At 32.2% G+C, this 19,135-nt stretch overlaps 1 long non-coding RNA gene across 1 annotated transcript; it reads right to left on the reverse strand.

Annotated features, from left to right (window-relative positions):
* Positions 1–7,944: 7,944 nt before the first annotated feature.
* LOC128285145 (uncharacterized) lies at positions 7,945–8,934 on the reverse strand. The gene is made up of 2 exons (XR_008275563.1): positions 8,648–8,934; positions 7,945–8,127 (listed from the first exon to the last, which is right to left on the reverse strand). It is a non-coding gene; the product is annotated as an uncharacterized LOC128285145 (long non-coding RNA).
* Between the last annotated feature and the right edge of the window lie 10,201 nt (positions 8,935–19,135).

The raw sequence follows: 19,135 nt of genomic DNA on the forward strand, positions 1-19,135 counted from the left end.
TACCCTAATATGCACAAACTCAACATTCAAGTTAGTACAATAATTTCCATGTATCAATAATATATACTATGATTGATGAGCTCATCAATACCATGATTTCCATTTCCTTGTTATTTTTCCATATTTATCTCGTTGAATTTCTTGGAATTTTTGATGGATTTTCAGAGATACACTTTTAGTGTACATTTCGCTCATCAATTCATATTCATGTCGCACATATCCATTTCAGAGAGCACACTCCATGAACCTCAACCTTGCGGCGGGATTACCGGTCGAGCTAAATCCTCGCAATATAAACTCATAGGGTATTGTCGGGATTACCGGTCCAGGCTAAATCCCCTGTAATGACAATTACTCTAATGAGCTTGGATTTGAATTACCAGTCTAGGCTAAATTCAGACCCTAATTCGGATTACCCGTCCGGGCTAAATCCATTTTATACATATTCTTCGGGAGGGCTATATCAGATAGGATCACCCGTCCGGCTTGATCCTTTTACCGTCAATTCCTTTTCGAGATCCATCAATTTTCCTTTCATTCAACTGGATTTCTTCCCATTTTATCAAATATATCAATGTTTTATTAATTTTCTTATAATGAACATTCAAATCATATTCACATCAATAACATACAATCTCAAGCATTTAAGAATATAATTCAAGTTACACGAACTTACCTTGATACTTGTTTGTAAACAATAAAATCTACTAATCCCGAACTTTTCCTTTCCTCGATCTAGCTTCAGATTTGAATCTTCGGATCTAAATAAATAAATTTAATTATCAATTTAATACATTTCATGTTCATATGCAACATTCTCTATAATTCAACTATTATTTATAGTTCATTCAAAGTTGTCTACTTGAGTCATAGTCACTAAATTATTTTTATCTTGAGATACAGAACTCCAAATTAGGATCCAATAATTTTTCCTAAGACTAGACTCACATATATTCTTACCATAAAATTTTCAGAATTTTTGGTTTAGCCAATCAGTACAGTTTATTCTTTAAAGTCACCCCTATTCTGCTGTCGACAGTTCTGACCCTTCTTCACTAAAAATTAGTTATCTCTTCATACAGAATTCAAATAATGTTCTCGTTCATTCTCTTAAAAATAGACTCATTAAGGATTCTATACATATAAATTTAAGCCAATAATCATTTTTATTCATTTTTTTATGATTTTTCAAAGTCAGAATAGGGGAACCCGAATTCATTCTGACCTTGTTTCACAAAATTCATTATATCTAAAAATTTACAAATCCATTACTTACACTATTTCTTCTATGAGAAACTAGACTCAATAAGATTTAATTACATATTTTTTTCATCTTCTAATTCGATTTATACAATTTATGGTGATTTTTCAAAGTTAGTCTACTACTGCTGTCCAAACTGTTTTTGTGCAAGCTGTTTATTACCATTTTTCCCTAAGCTTTTAATAAATGATAATTTCGTCCCTACTCAATTAGCCTCTCAATTGAGCTGATTTTTCTCAATTAACACTTTATTCTATCACCTTAAACTAGTTTACAACCTTTAGGAATCAGAATTTCAGCAATAGACTTTAATTCTAAACATTTTCACAATTAGGTCCTAAAAATCAAATTTCTATTGAAATTACCTAATAAAATCATCTCATAAACAAATTAAAGCTTTAATTTCATTCTATTTCATCATAAGCTTACAGCACTCAACCATTGTGACTTTCAATTTCATCCATGAAATTAAAAACTAATGAATTTAATAGTAGGACCTAGTTGTAAAAGTCTTAGAAACACAAAAATTACAAGACAAAGGCAAGGATTAACTCACTTGGTGAAAACATTATTAAATACCAGTTTATAAAACCCTACTATGGCATTTTTAGCTGCTGGAATTGAAAAGAAATGAAGAGAAATCTAGATATTTCCTATTTAGTCCTAGCTTTATTTAGTTAATTTTGCAATATTTCAATTTTACCCTTAATTTATTAATTTTTCTGCTAATTTCATACCCTTGCCGTCCAGCCCAAATAATTTTTGGGTCTAATTTCCTTTTAAATCCTTTCTCATTAGACTCTTAAGCTATTTAATCATTCTAGCAACTTTTACACCTATTACAATTTAATCCTTTTCATTTAATTGACTACCCAAACATTAAAATTTCCTAACAAAATTTTAATACCACACTAATAACATTTCATAAATATTTATAAAATTATTTTCGACTCGTTTTTACAAGATAGAGGTCCCAATATCTTGTTTTTACCCAATTTCTTCAATAATTTCTTTTTCTAACTAACCATTAAATTGGTAAAATTTTTCTATCAATATTTTCATATGATTTTCCTATCATATCAATTTCCAAGCAAAAATATTGAAATAAATTTATCTTTAAATCAGATTTATGGTTACGAAACCACTGTTCCGATAACTTTGAATTTAGGCCATTATAAAACACAATTGTCAAAACTGTTTCTTTTGAAATCATCAGAAGTCATAAAGGAATCAAACCTCTTGTACCATTGTCTTGGTGACTGTTTCAAACCGTAAAGGGACTTTTTCAACAAGCAAACATAGTCCTCTTTTTCTAATACTGTAAAACCCTCTGGTTGTTGCATGTAAATGTCCTCCTCAAGTTCTCCATGCAAAAATGCAGTTTTTACATCTAACTGCTCAAGCTCCAAATTATGCATGGCCACAATACCAAGCATAGCTCGAATCGAACAATGTTTCATAACTGGGGAGAACACATCTGTGAAGTCCACTCCTGGAATTTGACTGTAACCCTTTGTAACAAGCCTTGCTTTATATCTGGGTTCTTCAACTCCTGGAGTCCCTTCTTTCTTTTTAAACACCCATTTACAACGAACAACCTTTTTACCTTTAGGAAGTTTTACAAGATCTCATGTTCTGTTTTTGTAAAGTGATTCCATCTCCTCTTGCATAGCAAACATCCACTTTTTTGAGTCTTCACAGCTAATTGCCTCAGAATAATTAGATGGCTCTCAGTTTGCATCTATATCTTCAGCCACATTTAAAGTATAAGCAACTAGATTAGCCTCAGCATACTTCTTTGGAAGTTTAATTTCTCTTCTAGTTTTATTTTTGGCAATAGAGTATTATGGTGTAGAAGCAACTCTATTCTCAATTTTTGTACTGGCTTGAGGAGTCGACTCTGTATTAATCTGATGCTCCACCTGCTTTTGATTTTCTTTATTGGAAGAGTCTTTAAGAGATAAGTTAGGTAGCATAACAGTTTCATCAAAAACGACATCTCTACTAATCACAACTTTTCTATTTTCAAGACTCCATAACTTATAATCTTTTACACCGGCTTTATAACCAAGAAAAACACATTTAATGGATCTCGGTTCCAATTTTCCATTATCAACATGAGCATACACAGGACACCCAAAGATCTTTAAGTCAGAATAATTAGCAGGATTATCAGACCATACCTCTTGTGGAGTCTTTTTCTCAATGGCAACGGATGGAGATCGATTGAACAAAAAACATGCAGTAGAGGCTGCTTCTGCCCAAAACGAATTTGGTAAGTTGGTATTTGACAACATACATCGAACCTTCTCCATGATCGTTCTGTTTATTCGTTCTACAACGCCGTTTTGCTGTGAAGTATGATGAACTGTCAAGTGTCTCACGATCCCTTCTAACTTGCACAGTCTATTAAACTTATCAAATTAGAACTCTAAGCCATTGTATGTACGGAGGTATTTATTTGTTTTCCTGTCTGTTTTTCAATCATAATTTTTCGAGACTTAAATGTGAAAAACACATAACTTTTCTCTTTCAGGAAGAACGCCCAAACTTTTTTGAAAAAATCATCAATAAAAGTTAGCATATAATTAACTTCACCTCTCGAAGGCACTTTGGATGGCCCCCACAGATCAGAATGAATATACTCCAACGTTCTCTTCGTGTTATGGATTCCTCTGGTGAATCGAACTCTCTTTTGTTTCCCAAAAACACAGTGCTCGCAGAACTTCAATTTGCAAATTCTTTGCCCATCAAGAAGTCCTCTTTTGCTCAATTCTGCCATGCCATTCTTACTCATATGCCCTAGGCGCATATGCCAAAGTTTAGTAATATCATCATCTGACAAGGAAGAGGAAGCGGCAACTGTATCACCAGTAACAGTAGAACCCTGCAAAACTTATAACTTGGTAGTCTTTCTCTGTCCTTTCATCACAACAAGGGAACCTTTGGAAATCTTTAAAACTCTATTTTCAGCTGTGTATCTGTACCCTTTTGAATCAAGAGTACTCAATGAAATTAAATTTCTCTTCAATTCAGGAACATGTCGTACGTCACTAAGTGTTCTGACAACTCCATCAAACATCTTAACTTTAATTGTTCCAACACCTGCGATTTTACATAAAGCATTATTTCCCATCAAAACAACACCTTCAGACACTGTTTCGTAAATTGTAAACCAATCCCAATTGGGACTCATGTGGAAGGTGCAGCCTGAATCAAGTATCCACTCCTCACTCACTTTAGAATTGTTGACAGAAGCGACTAGAAGTTTACCATCGCTGTAGTCTTCTACAACATCAGCTTCACCAGAATTTTCTGGTTGTTTTCCCTTTTGATTCGCAGCCTCCCTTTTAATCTTGTTCTGTAGCTTATAGCACTCAGATTTAATGTGCCCTTTCTTCTTGCAGAAGTTACAAGTTTTACTTCTGTTTGAAGACTTCGATCTACCCTTAGATTTACCGCGAGGATTCCATTCCTGTGTCCTTCCACGATCATCATCAGTATTTCGATCTTGTCTCCCATGAACAATGAGACCCTCTCCTTGAGAGCCGAGTTTAACCACAAGATGCTTCATCTTATCATACGAGGTCAAATAATTATAAACCTCATCAATTGTGAAAGACTCGCGGCTATATAAAATTGTGTCTCTAAAGTTTGAATAAGACGGGGGCAACGAACAAAGTAGAATCAACCCTAGATCTTCCTTATCATACTGAACCTCCATGGCTTCCAAGTTTGAGAGAATTTCTTTAAACACTATTAAGTGTTCGTGTACAGACGTACCTTCCTCCAAACAATGAGCATAAAGACACTGCTTCATATGCAACTTGCTTGTTAGAGTTTTCGACATACATATTTGTTCCAGACTCTTCCATAATGCAGTGGCGGTCTTTTCATTCATCACACCTTGCAAAATTTCGTTGGACAAATGCAGATGTAATTGTGTTAATGCCTTTCGATCCTTACACTTCTTCTCTTCATCTGTTAATGTCGAAGGCATCTTATCTATCCCTAGCAAGGCATCCTCTAGATCATCTACGCAAGAACTACTTGCATCTTAATCTGCCATAATGCAAATCTGGTGTTGCTATCTAATAGCGGAATTTCATACTTCAAAGACGCTATTACCGTGATCGAGATGAACTACCCAGAAGCTCTAATACCAATTTGAGAAAATAAAATAAAATAAAGAACACACAGATTTTATGTGAAAACCCTTTCGGAAAAAAATCACGGGCAGAGAAGAAGAAAATTCACTATGCTGAATTCGGATAATTACAAGAGGAATAGACTATGTCTATTTATAGGCTTGTAAAGCCATATTCTAGTAAGATTGAAACACCTTATTCTAATCAATATAAAATAGATGGAGTTTAATAAGGTTTAAAAAACCTTATTCTAAAATAAAATAAAAGAAGTGTAGTTCTATATTAATTTTACTTTTATTTTATTTAAATAAGGATTCAGGTCATTTAATTCTAACAGAATCGATTTCTAACCCTAAACCAACCTTCTTAATCGATTGCCAAATCAGTTTCAAACCTAAACCAACCCAAATCACACCAAACTTTTCCCAAATCGATTTTCTTTTTTTTCCCAAATCCCTTTAATCAGAATCTATTTCTAATTTTTTACCCTAAACCAACATAACCCTTCAATTTTTCCCTAAACCTACCCCAAACGAAGACTCATCAGCTGCTTCACCAACGTGGCAAGTTAACTTGCCACATCAGCGGTCCTATTAACACACTAACAGAAACTGTTAATCAGTGACGATTTTGTCATTTTTTATAACGTTACTAATTGTTTTGTCACTTTTCAAAAGTCGAGTGACTGAAATGAAATCTAGGTGACTGTTAATATAATTTACCCTTTTATTTTTATCCCAGTTGAATAGAATGACATCCAATTTCAAAGAACTTTCATGCACCATTTGTAATATTGAGGTTTAATATAATTTTGGGCAAAGAAATTTTTATTTGTTTAATATAATTTTGCTTTAGTAATTTAATTATTTCATTTCAATGTGTTGAATAGAGGAAAGGGGTGAAGAACCAGTATCTCACTTTCTTTTGGAGTTTTACTTTTATTTATTTATTTTGTGACAAAAAAATAACTTTTTAATCAATGAAACATTGTTTATAAAAAGACTTATGTTGTCATTATCGTTTCATTACAAGGTCTTTAACAGTTTCTTTTTAGCTATATTCGAGGCTATGGTCTTGTCATATTTGTCATTATTAAGGTAAATGTTAATGTAAAGATTGTAAGGATTACTTCTGTTGTAAAATATTGTACATTTTTCAGGTTTTGTTCTCATACGTATGATATTTGTTCCAATATGATATATGTATTTAATAAAGTTATATTAAACTTTTACTGTTTAATTCAAATTTTAGAATTGTTTTAATAGAAATTCATAGTAGCTAATAATATTAGCAATTATCTTTCATCACATTAACTCTAAAACTTAAATTAAATCATATTGTATTTAACAAATTAAATAAATTTACAATTAACACTAAATTTATTTCATTAATGTAATCATGAAAAATTCAAACATAATAATATTAGCAATTAACTTTTATCAAATCAACCCTAAAACTTGAATTAAACACTAAAAATTTAATATTTTGGATACTTAAATCGGATCGAAGCTTTAAATTTTTTAAGGGTTGAGATTAAATTATATATTTTATAATAACTAAAATGCAAATTCACTATTTTATTGACTTATATTTTTACGACTTCCAAATGGCTAAATTGAAAGTCTAACATTTTTGGGTCAAACTATAATTTTATCATATATTTACTTAAGATTTTAAAAATTTTGGAAGCCTAAGAAGCAATTTCCCATGTTAGGGGTCAAGACCTGCCACCCCCTTCTTTCACCCCTAATTAAAATATATAACTTTTTTTAAATATAAATATCAAATTAAAAAAAATATTACTTTAAAAAAAATTATCAAACTTCAATATCCCAAAAAACCTCTAATAAAATAACATCGTATTTGATAAGATCATGGACAAGGTTGTTGCCAATTTGTGCTTTTGTTGGATCGGCAGCCAGAGGCCCAGAGCCTGTCATAATTGGTCCATTCAGTTTGTTTTGAAGCAGATTTTTTATGGCCTTTATTTGGCCCAACCCTTACAATTTTTTTAACAAAGATCTCATAGTATCTAATAATTATATTGGACTCTAACTAAGGCTTCGTTGGGAGCGGCGGTGCGGTACGGTACGTTTAGCTTACTTTTTGTCTCATATTATAGTATTGCTACAGTATCTAATCTCACCACCACTGCTGTTTTTACATTAACCGCAAGTAAATGCACCATCCATCCAAACTCACCTTAAATTGAGGAGGAAAAGTAAAGCTCTAGCAGTATTTTTTTATTCATAAGATTCAGACACGAAGTCTTAATATTAAATTTCTTATCACTCCATGAATAAATACTTTTAGATTTAAGGTTGCCTACAAGTTTTAAGATTTTAAAGGTCAAATTCTGTTTTGGTCGTGGAGACTTAATTTTTGTTCTTTAATTTGGTCTCTCTAATTTTATACTATTATTAGTTAATTTCAAATAATTTATACGGATAAAATTCTTATTAAAACATTTATATGGATTTTTATTAAAACACTCTTAATAAAAATTTAAAAAAAAAAAGATAAACTACCCCATAATTACTCTAAAATAAAAACTGTATTATTTTGATAACTTTTAAAAAAAGTTCTCAATTCAATATGATTGCTACCATTGTTTCTCTCGCTTGATCTTCTCATGCCATCAAAACCGTCGCCCGAAAATCCATTAACGAGCTGGATTACCCGCCGGTGAAAAAATCTGTTTCCAATCAACCTTTATATCTAATAAATCAAGTTCTCCATTAGACACACAAACTTCAAATATATATTATTAATATCAACAGCGATATACTCATAATTTATTATATCATTTTAAATTTTAATTATATATATTTTGATATAATATTTAGAACAACTCATAACTCTTCCTTATTTATAAATAAGAATATAATAGAATATAAAGACACAAATTTTTTTTTTAAGAAAACAGAAAAGCAGAAAATGGGCAATCTTTGATTTACTTTCCATAAGCAGATTTTACAGAAATGTTATGCTATTATTCAGAAATCCATCAGTGAAAATATTTGTTTTTGATGTATTATAAGATTTCACTCTTACACCACACTCATAGAAATCTATCTCCAGAGCAAACGACAAAGCTTGGTTTTGATTGGAAAAAGCAAGCAAGCCCATTTTAGCAAGCAATATTAAAAGAGGAGGGAACTTAGCTTTAGCCTCCCAAATCAAATTGTAAAGAGGCAAAGAATAACGAAACATTATAAGCAAGCTAGTAATGTTGTACCTGAGCAATGGCGACGATGAACTAACGGAACCAAGGGGCATACGCAGATTGTTTCTTGAGCCTAGGAGACACCGGTGGGTAATCGGGATCGTTGATCAATTTTCAAGCGACGGTTTTGATGGCGAGGAATAAGAAAATGAGTAAGAGAAACAATGGCGGCAGTGATATGAGGAAGAAGATGGTAGAGAGTATAATATTTTTTTTCGTTTCTTTATTTTAGTGAATGGTGGTAGTCAACGGAAGAGATAGAAAGAAGAAATGATTGAATCAGATGGATTAAAATTTTGAAGCTAAGTTGGTAAGTTTGAATCGGATCAGAAATTATTTTAGAGAGTAACAAAAAACATGGTGTACGGATTGAATTAAAAACTAATTGATTTGGATTTTATATTTTTTTATAATTTTATTTTATTTTCTTTAAAATTTTTAATATTTATTTGTTTCGAAAATAAACTGATCGAAACAAAAATCTATAGTATGACAATTTCACCTATAATCTAATTCCAAAAACATTGATAATATCGCCGTGAAAATTTAATTACTTCCATCATTATTTTTAAATTAAACCTTTGGTTGTTTTATTATACTTAAAATTAAAATTTAATTAATTAATTTTATAATATTAATTAATTTTAAACAATTAACATCAATAATTATTTTACTTCAAATGGTGATGTGGTGTTTTTCTTTTAGGATAAATTACATCGTAAATCATTTTAAAATGGTGTTATTTTTATTTTAGTCACTTTAAAATATTTTTTTAATTTAGTCACTTTAATTAAATTAATTATTTGAATTAGTCATTGTGATTAAAATTTTCGCTAATCCATTAACAAATTGTTGACATAACAATTTTTTTATTTTAACTAAAGCTAAACATCTTTCTATAATTATTCTAAAATGTTTTTTTTTGTTTTTTGTTAAATATTAAAAAAGAAGAAGGTAGAAGTATTTTTGTTCTTAATCTAAACTGGTTTTCACCTTTCATTAAGAAAAAGACGAATATGTTGAAAAGCTATAATTATAATAATGATTTCATTTTTGACTTTCCTTAAATGGTTTCAAACTGATTCCATGATTTTTGCATTTCCCAAGTCTCACTATTTTGTGTTCTTTTTGGAGGAAATTACTGAAAATACCCTCTCTCTTTTTTTTTTTAATTATTGGATTAAACTGTTTTCATTTTTTAAAAATTTACGAGATTAAGTTAAAATAACGATAACACCTCTAGCTGAAAACATTTTCCTTCTTATCTATTTTTTTAGGGTTAGAATTTTTTTAAACTAGGATTAGGATTATGGTTAGGATTTTGCGGATTTTAGGATTTAGGTTTTAGCATTGTGTAGGTGTTTAAATTTTTTTATATTTTTAAGTTTTTCTTATATATTCTTTAGTTTTTTACAATTTTTTGAGATGTAAAGTTAATAATTACTTAATTCAATATTTACAAGCATCGTATTTACACCATCGTATATTTAAATTGTAAAATTCAATTCGATTCATAATCAAAACTCGAACTACTCTATTTGATTAAATCTTAATTTGTAATTTTTTTTGATTTTTTTGAATGCAACCAAGTTTTGATCATTTTTTTATGGGAGGTTGAGGTCGAACAAATTTTTCAATGCATTATTTTCGAACTTTCAATGTATTTTTTTACTGGAGGTTGAGGTCAACCAGATTTCTTTAATATATATATAGAGAGATATCTAATGAGTGAGTGGGAAAAAGTGAAGAGTTGAAAGTGCTAGAGGGAAAATGTTCCACGTAGGACACGTTTTCAATGCACTGTCAGAAAAAATAAAGCATTGTTTTAATAATACTATAGAAATGACAATGATTTATTAATTTTTAACCACAATCTATTTGTTGACTTTTTCATCCATACTCAATTTTTTGTAATTTGTAAACACGCGTTTTTATTATACATATTTGCTTCATTTTTCCCGTACAGACTTGATTTAATAATATGAAATGACAACGACAACCAATTTTGATGCAAAAATGATATTTGTAACACCCCTCGCCCGTATCCCTCACCGGAACAGGGTTCGAGGTGTTACCCGACTTAAACTCAGCCAATCACACAAAAACCGTGCTGAAAAATTTCAATCAATTTAAAACTTTTCTTTTCACATGCAATCTATCCCATATATGAGCTTACGAGGTCCAAAACATTAAAACCCTATACATGCCATAGACTCAAATATTAGGATTTACTTACATCGATAACGTGAGCTCGACAAGATGATAATATCTCCGTGAACTCCAACCCGAAAGGTGTAATCAAGTCAACAATCTATAAAACAGAGAAATGTAACAACGAGTAAGCTTTCATAAGCTTAGTAAGTCTTAAGCAATGCAAACAAATAAACGCAATTATACTTGATTATTTAATTTCTTAAGAGGCCAAATTCTAGGGATATTGCCATCCGGCGAATATACACAAGCACATAATGCACGTTCAGATTCTTATCACACTTAATCAATTCATATAACATATTTAAATCTAATACCTCACATACTTTCACACTCGACCGGTGTATCATGATCATAGGTATAGTTTTAACATTTATTCACGTACGTATCACATTACTCACTTATGATTCACTTCAAATCAAACTCACATCTGAGTACATACTGCGTACTTGGCCCACTTTACGTATTAAATGTATTCATTTGACAATCTAGCACGAGGTACCTTAGTCATAGGCTTTTCTCAAATCACCAAGCATTTCGCCTACTAGGCTCGAGACCGATATCATTTCACCGGCTTTATAGCACGCTAGGCTCGAAAGCTTAATAGTATCTTACCGACATTATAGTCTGCTAAGCTCAAAGGCCCGAATAATCAAATCAACAAGTTCTATATAACATATTCATATAAATTGAGTACTAACATCATTTGAACGTATATAATTATACATCTCAAACACTTTTCTTTCATCTCATTTTCACACTTAACATTTGATAGCTTATGCATAACATTTCACTCACATTCATTTCAAACTTATCATTCGATTATAAAAGCACATTGCATATTTACCAACATGTTATACTTGCCATTAGGCCATATAAGCATGATACAATACACTATCATTTCATCTTTAACATTCGCTAAACCCTTATCTTACAAGGAACACCAATTCACATAACATATCATTTCACGGCATTACGCTGGTAGGCACGGCGTCGAATACACATCACCGACACGAAGCTCGCTAGGCACGAAGGCGAATACACATCACCGCACGAAGCAGCTCTAGGCACGGCGTCGAATACACATCATCGACGACGAAGCACGCTAGGCACGAAGGTCGAATACACATCACCGCAAGACGAAGCTCGCTAGGCACGAAGGCGAATATAATACCAAAGACTAGGCTGCGGGATTTATCCTCGATATAATACCAAAGACGAAGCTCGCGGATTTAACCGAGATATTTTACCAAAGACGAAGCTCGGGTCTTTAAGCCTAGATACACATCAAATATCATGCATATTTAATCATATATTAACACATCTCATTCAACATATCACATTTCCATTTCACCGTTCAAACTTAACCCATAGTGACCATTCGACTATAAGTCATATGCATAAATTATTTATCGCGCAACTTAGTTCAAGTATAACCAAAAGGTCACGATTCATCTAATATATACATATTGCTCACTGATTCGCACACAACCTTTCAAATTAGCAATTATAAGATGGTTCCGCACATAGCCCATCCTTATCGATAATTTACGATGGTTTTACCCTTACTCACATATATGTCATAGGCATTTTTACCTATGCTTCTCAATTCACATTCATGATTCAATTCCAATCGATTTAACATGCCTAAGTACATATCGCATACCTGAATAATTTACTTTACGGAACAAATCCACATATCGTATTAGCCCATAGTCTTATAGCACCACACTTTTAATGGTTTACCTTATCGAAGTTCACATTTAATCACTTTAGTGCCAAGCCATATTCGGCTACCACAAAGGACTAATAATAATAATTTTATACACATCATGGTTTCCTTTAAGTATTTAATAATCACAAATCGTGATATCTCCACCAGCACATATACGGCATAGTTTATTCATTGTAACACTCATTTAGTGCATCAAATTTCCAAATCCAATTCAACTTAAGCATAATAGTCATAATCGGCTTATAGCCTTAAATCATTACATATTCGGTACATTAACTAAATAAAATTTACATTCCCTTTACCATATTAATTTAACTCTTGGGCATGTTAAAAGGAATCAAGCTTAAACACTTAAGAACTTACCTTAAATGTTGTCGAACGATTACAACGGTTATTCGATTACTTTCTCTTTTCTCTTATCCGAATTTGCCCCTCTATGCTCTTGAACTTAAAATTTAAAGATTTTAAGCTAGTCATTATTCGACTATTCAAGCCTCACTTTCAAAATATAATATATATATATATATATATATATTCAACTTTCACACCTACTGATCATAGTAAGCTTATAAGAAATCAATAAGCAACTCATTAACAAATTTTTGTCAATGTTTACCACATAATCATAATTTCACTGCAAGCTGTCTTCCTTAGCAATAGTCACTAAATCATTTATAACTGGAGCTACGAAACTCCAAATCAAGTTCCGTTAATTTTATCTGAAAATAGACCCATATATAATTTACCCATAAAATTTTCAGGATTTTTTATTTGGCCAATCAATACCAGATTTTTCTTAAAGTTTCCCTTATTTCACTGCTTGACTAATCTGACCACTCTTCACTACGAATCAAATTTCTCATTGTACAGAATTCAAAATATGTTCTCGTTTATTTCATTTGAAACTAGACTCATTAAGGAGTCTAAGCATATAAACTTCATCTTATAACCATTTTTGTACAATTTATAATGATTTTATAAAAACAGAACAGAGGATCTATAAGTCATTCTGACCTTGTCCCACATCACTTCAAATATCTCATCATCGACAATTCTTTTGCTTACACGGTTTCTTTTATAAGAAACTAGAATCATTAAGCTTTAATTACATAATTTATTCAGCTTCTAACTCATCTCCCACAATTTATGGTGATTTTCCAAAATCCACGTTACTGCTGCTGTCCCAAGCAGATTTATTACCAATTCACTCTTTCACACATACCTTGCATGCATGTTATTTAAACATGCATATCACAAATCAATAACCACATACCTATAACTTCACTTAAGCATAATCTTCCTTTCATCATTTTAAAGCACAACATTACTCAATATTATCCAAGTTCACATTCGGCCATAATACACACAACATGTTAGCCGATTTTCCCCCCTTAGCATCTAAGGCACATGCATGCTCATTTGATTGGCTCAACTTCATCTATTCTCCATTTTTTATCAAAAGAACATGAAACAACAACCATTTCTCTCATTTCCATTCATGACCGAATGCTCACAACACAACCAAAAATCAAAATATGCTTCATGGGTTAAGGTAGAAACAAGAAAAACCCATGAACATCAAAATAGAAGCAAAGCACCATGAACTCACCTTGGATTTTATTCCCCAAGTGACTGAACATTCAAGAGCTCTTTTCCTCTCCTTTCTCTTCTATTTTCGCTACCATGAACAAGGATGGACAAACTTTTCCCTTTCATCATTTTGTTATTTTTAGTCTTTATTTTATGACATAAAATGACACATATCAATTAGTACCATAACTTCATGTCTTAAATTATTATTATCTAATGCATGTTGCTTCCCACTAACATCATGGTCGGCCACTACACATAAAATGGGGAGTTTGACATGCAAATCCTCCCATTTTACACTACAAATTATTTGCCCACTACAATTTGGCCTATAGCATTTTCGAAATTTTCACATAGGTCCTATTTCATAATTTTACTCTCAAATGACAAAATCAAAGCATGAAATTTTCACACATGCACTTTCACATATAATAAACACAGTATAACATTTAATTATTTCGTGACTCGATTTTGTGATCCCAAACCACTTTCCGACTAGGGCCAAATTAGGGCTGTCACAACTCTCCCCTTAGGAATTTTCGTCCCGAAAATCTCACCGAAGAAATAGTTTCCACTCTAAAACGTTTTGCCAAATTCTTGGAATCACAATTTTCCATTCTTCACATGTATCTCTTTTTATCAAAAATCCAGAACTTTGGTCTACACCAACAGATCACATCATAGATACTTTAGTCACTTCATCAAATAAAACCTTGCACATGCAAACCCCATCTTACCGATCTTTCCTCGTCAGATGATAAATCATAATCCAATAAGATTTCTCTCTTAGAAAATAATAACATTTTTGATTCAATTTGGATAGAAATTCTATCTCACAATCATCTTTATAATACCACTGATTTCTTTTATTCCATATACTTGTATAATCTATTACAGCTCAGATAAACAAACATTTCACAATCGGAGTTCATATAAAGATCCTTTACATAACCTTTAACCCATTTGTATACGTATTCCATATCAGAACAATAATAACATAAACAGAAATCTTATATGTTCAGATATCCAAAATCAAATAACTGTTACTCTGAACTCATTTTGAACTATCACATCTCATATACTTTTATAAGATGGAATACCATTTAATAGAAACAGAAGAATAACATCGTATGAATTTATCCTCAAATTTATTTCGATCATACTACAATGAAATCTTATAATAATAACACTGATAAGGGATGGGGTCGTTAAGCCTCGAAAGGAACCTTCATATTTGTATACACAGATAACTTTATCACTCATCACAATATTACGCACATTGATTCAAACATTTCAAATTTCCAATTAATTCTGTATACAATTTCACATATCTCAAGAATACACGCAACTTTATTTCAAGTGAATATTAGCAAAACATAAGTGAATTTATCACAATTCACACTTTCATTTCTCTTACTCAAATTACTAATAATGTCTTATCAAGTTTCCACATTTAGTATTGATCACTTGTCAATATTTATCACATCCAAAAACGTCTTACGGTTTTGAGTACATCGCTTACTTGATGCCATAGTCCAACTATGGTCTTATACTAGCTCGCTTCCTTGCCTGCGTCTTGATGCCTATTCCCGATAGGTCTTACACTAGCACTCACTGGGATGTGCCGATGCCTATCCCAGATAGGTCTTAAGCTTAGCACAAGTCGAGCCGATGCCACGTCCCCTGACGGGTCTTACACTAGCTCATCTGTCTCATGTACTGCCATGATCCAACCATGGTCTTTTCCGTCAATTTATTAGTGAACGATCGTACTCATTTTCTGCGTTCCACCCAATTTGATCTTTCATTACCATTTACTTTATACAATCTTATACATATCTTTACACTGATGCACACATATCATAAACTTCTTTTCATACCTTTCAATTCTGTCATAGCACAAATATATTACAATCAGTTCAATAGCATTTTCGGATCAATTAATAATAGCTCGGTTGGAACACATCATTACCTGAGCAAACAATTTATAAGAGCCGGGATATATCACACTATCACACTTTACTTAGGCATGTATAACTAGACTCTTATACTTGCTATGTTAGTCTAAGAAGCGACTAAACCATAGCTCTGATACCACTAAATGTAACACCCCTCACCCGTATCCCTCACCGGAATAGGGTTCGAGGTGTTACCCGACTTAAACTCAGTCAATCACACAAAAACTGTGCTGAAAAATTTCAATCAATTTAAAACTTTTCTTTCCACATACAATCTATTCCATATATGAGCTTACGAGGTCCAAAACATTAAAACCCTATACATGCCATAGACTCAAATGCTAGGATTTACTTACATCGATAAGGTGAGCTCGACAAAGGTGATAATATCTCCAGCAAACTCCAACTCGAGCGTAATCAAGTCAACAATCTATAAAAGAGAAATGTAACAACGAGTAAGCTTTCATAAGCTTAGTAAGTCTTAAGCAATGCAAACAAATAAACGCAATTATACTTGATTATTTAATTTCTTAAGAGGCCAAATTCTAGGATATTGCCATCCGCGAATATACACAAGCACATAATGCACGCTCAAGATTCTTATCACACTTAATCAATTCATATAACATATTTAAATCAAATACCTCACATACTTTCACACCTCGACCGGGTGTATCATGATCATAGGTATAGTTTTAACATTTATTCACGTCGTATCACATTACTCACTTATGATTCACTTCAAATCAAACTCACATCTCGAGTACATCTCTGCGTGCACTGCCCACTTTACGTATTAAATGTATTCATTTGACAATCTAGCATGAGGTACCTTAGTCATAGGCTTTTCTCAAATCACCGGCATTTCGCCTACTAGGCTCGAGGCCCGATATCATTTCACCGGCTTTATAGCCTGCTAGGCTCGAAAGCCCGAATAGTATCTTACCGACATTATAGTCTGCTAAGCTCAAAGGCCCGAATAATCAAATCAACAAGTTCTATATAACATATTCATATAAATTGAGTACTAACATCATTTGAACGTATATAATTATACATCTCAAACACTTTTCTTTCATCTCATTTTCACACTTAACATTTGATAGCTTATGCATAACATTTCACTCACATTCATTTCAAACTTATCATTCGACTATAAAAGCACATTGCATATTTACCAACATGTTATACTTACCATTAGGCCATATAAGCATGATACAATACACTATCATTTCATCTTTAACATTCGACTAAACCCTTATCTTACAAGGAACACCGAATTCACATAACATATCATTTCACTGGCATTACGCCTGGTAGGCACGAAGGCCCGAATACACATCACCGGCACGAAGCCTGCTAGGCACGAAGGCCCGAATACACATCACCGGTACGAAGCCTGCTAGGCACGAAGGCCCGAATATAGTACCAGCACTAGGCCTACGGGATTTATCCCTGATATAATATCAGCACGAAGCCTGCAGGATTTAACCCGGATATTTTACCAGCACGAAGCCTACGGGTCTTTAAACCCGGATACACATCAAATATCATGCATATTTAATCATATATTAACACATCTCATTCAACATATCACATTTCCATTTCACCATTCAAACTTAACCCATAGTGACCATTCGACTATAAGTCATATGCATAAATTATTTATCGCGCAACTTAGTTCAAGTAGAACCAAAAGGTCACAATTCATCTAATATATACATATTGCTCACTGATTCGCACACAACCTTTCAAATTAGCAATTATAAGATGGTTCCGCACATAGCCCATCCTTATCGATAATTTACGATGGTTTTACCCCTACTCACATATATGTCATAGGCATTTTTACCTATGCTTCTCAATTCACATTCATGATTCAATTCCAATCGATTTAACATGCCTAAGTACATATCGCATACCTGAATAATTTACTTTACGGAACGAATCCACATATCGTATTAGCCCATAGTCTTATAGCACCACACTTTTAATGGTTTACCTCATCGAAGTTCACATTTAATCACTTTAGTGCCAAGCCATATTCGGCTACCACAAAGGACTAATAATAATAATTTTATACACATCATGGTTTCCTTTAAGTATTTAATAATCACAAATCGTGATATCTCCACCAGCACATATACAGCATAGTTTATTCATTGTAACACTCATTTAGTGCATCAAATTTCCAAATCTAATTCAACTTAAGCATAATAGCCATAATCGGCTTATAGCCTTAAATCATTATATATTCGGTACATTAACTAAATAAAATTTACATTCCCTTTACCATATTAATTTAACTCTTGGGCATATAAAAAGGAATCAAGCTTAAACACTTAAGAACTTACCTCGAATGTTGCCGAACGATTACAACGGCTATTCGATTACTTTCTCTTTTCTCTTATCCGAATTTGCCCCTCTATGCTCTTGAGCTTAAAATTTAAAGATTTTAAACTAGTCATTATTCGACTATTCAAGCATCACTTTCAAAATATAATATATATATATATATATTCAACTTTCACACTTACTGATCATAGTAAGCTTATAAGAAATCAATAAGCAACTCATTAACAATTTTTTGTCAATGTTTACCACATAATCATAATTTCACTGCAAGCTGTCTTCCTTAGCAACAATCACTAAATCATTTATAACTGGAGATACGAAACTCCAAATCAAGTACCGTTAATTTTCTCTGAAAATAGACCCATATATCTTTTACCCATAAAATTTTCAGGATTTTTGGTTTGGCCAATCAATACCAGATTTTTCTTAAAGTTTCCCTTATTTCACTGCTTGACTAATCTGACCACTCTTCACTACGAATCAAATTTCTCATTGTACAGAATTCAAAATATGTTCTCGTTTATTTCATTTGAAACTAGACTCATTAAGGAGTCTAAGCATATAAACTTCATCTTATAACCATTTTTGTACAATTTATAATGATTTTATAAAAACAGAACAGAGGATCTATAAGTCATTCTGACCTTGTCC

This window comes from Gossypium arboreum, chromosome 12 (genome assembly GCF_025698485.1).
Source record: "Gossypium arboreum isolate Shixiya-1 chromosome 12, ASM2569848v2, whole genome shotgun sequence".
NCBI lineage: Eukaryota > Viridiplantae > Streptophyta > Magnoliopsida > Malvales > Malvaceae > Gossypium > Gossypium arboreum.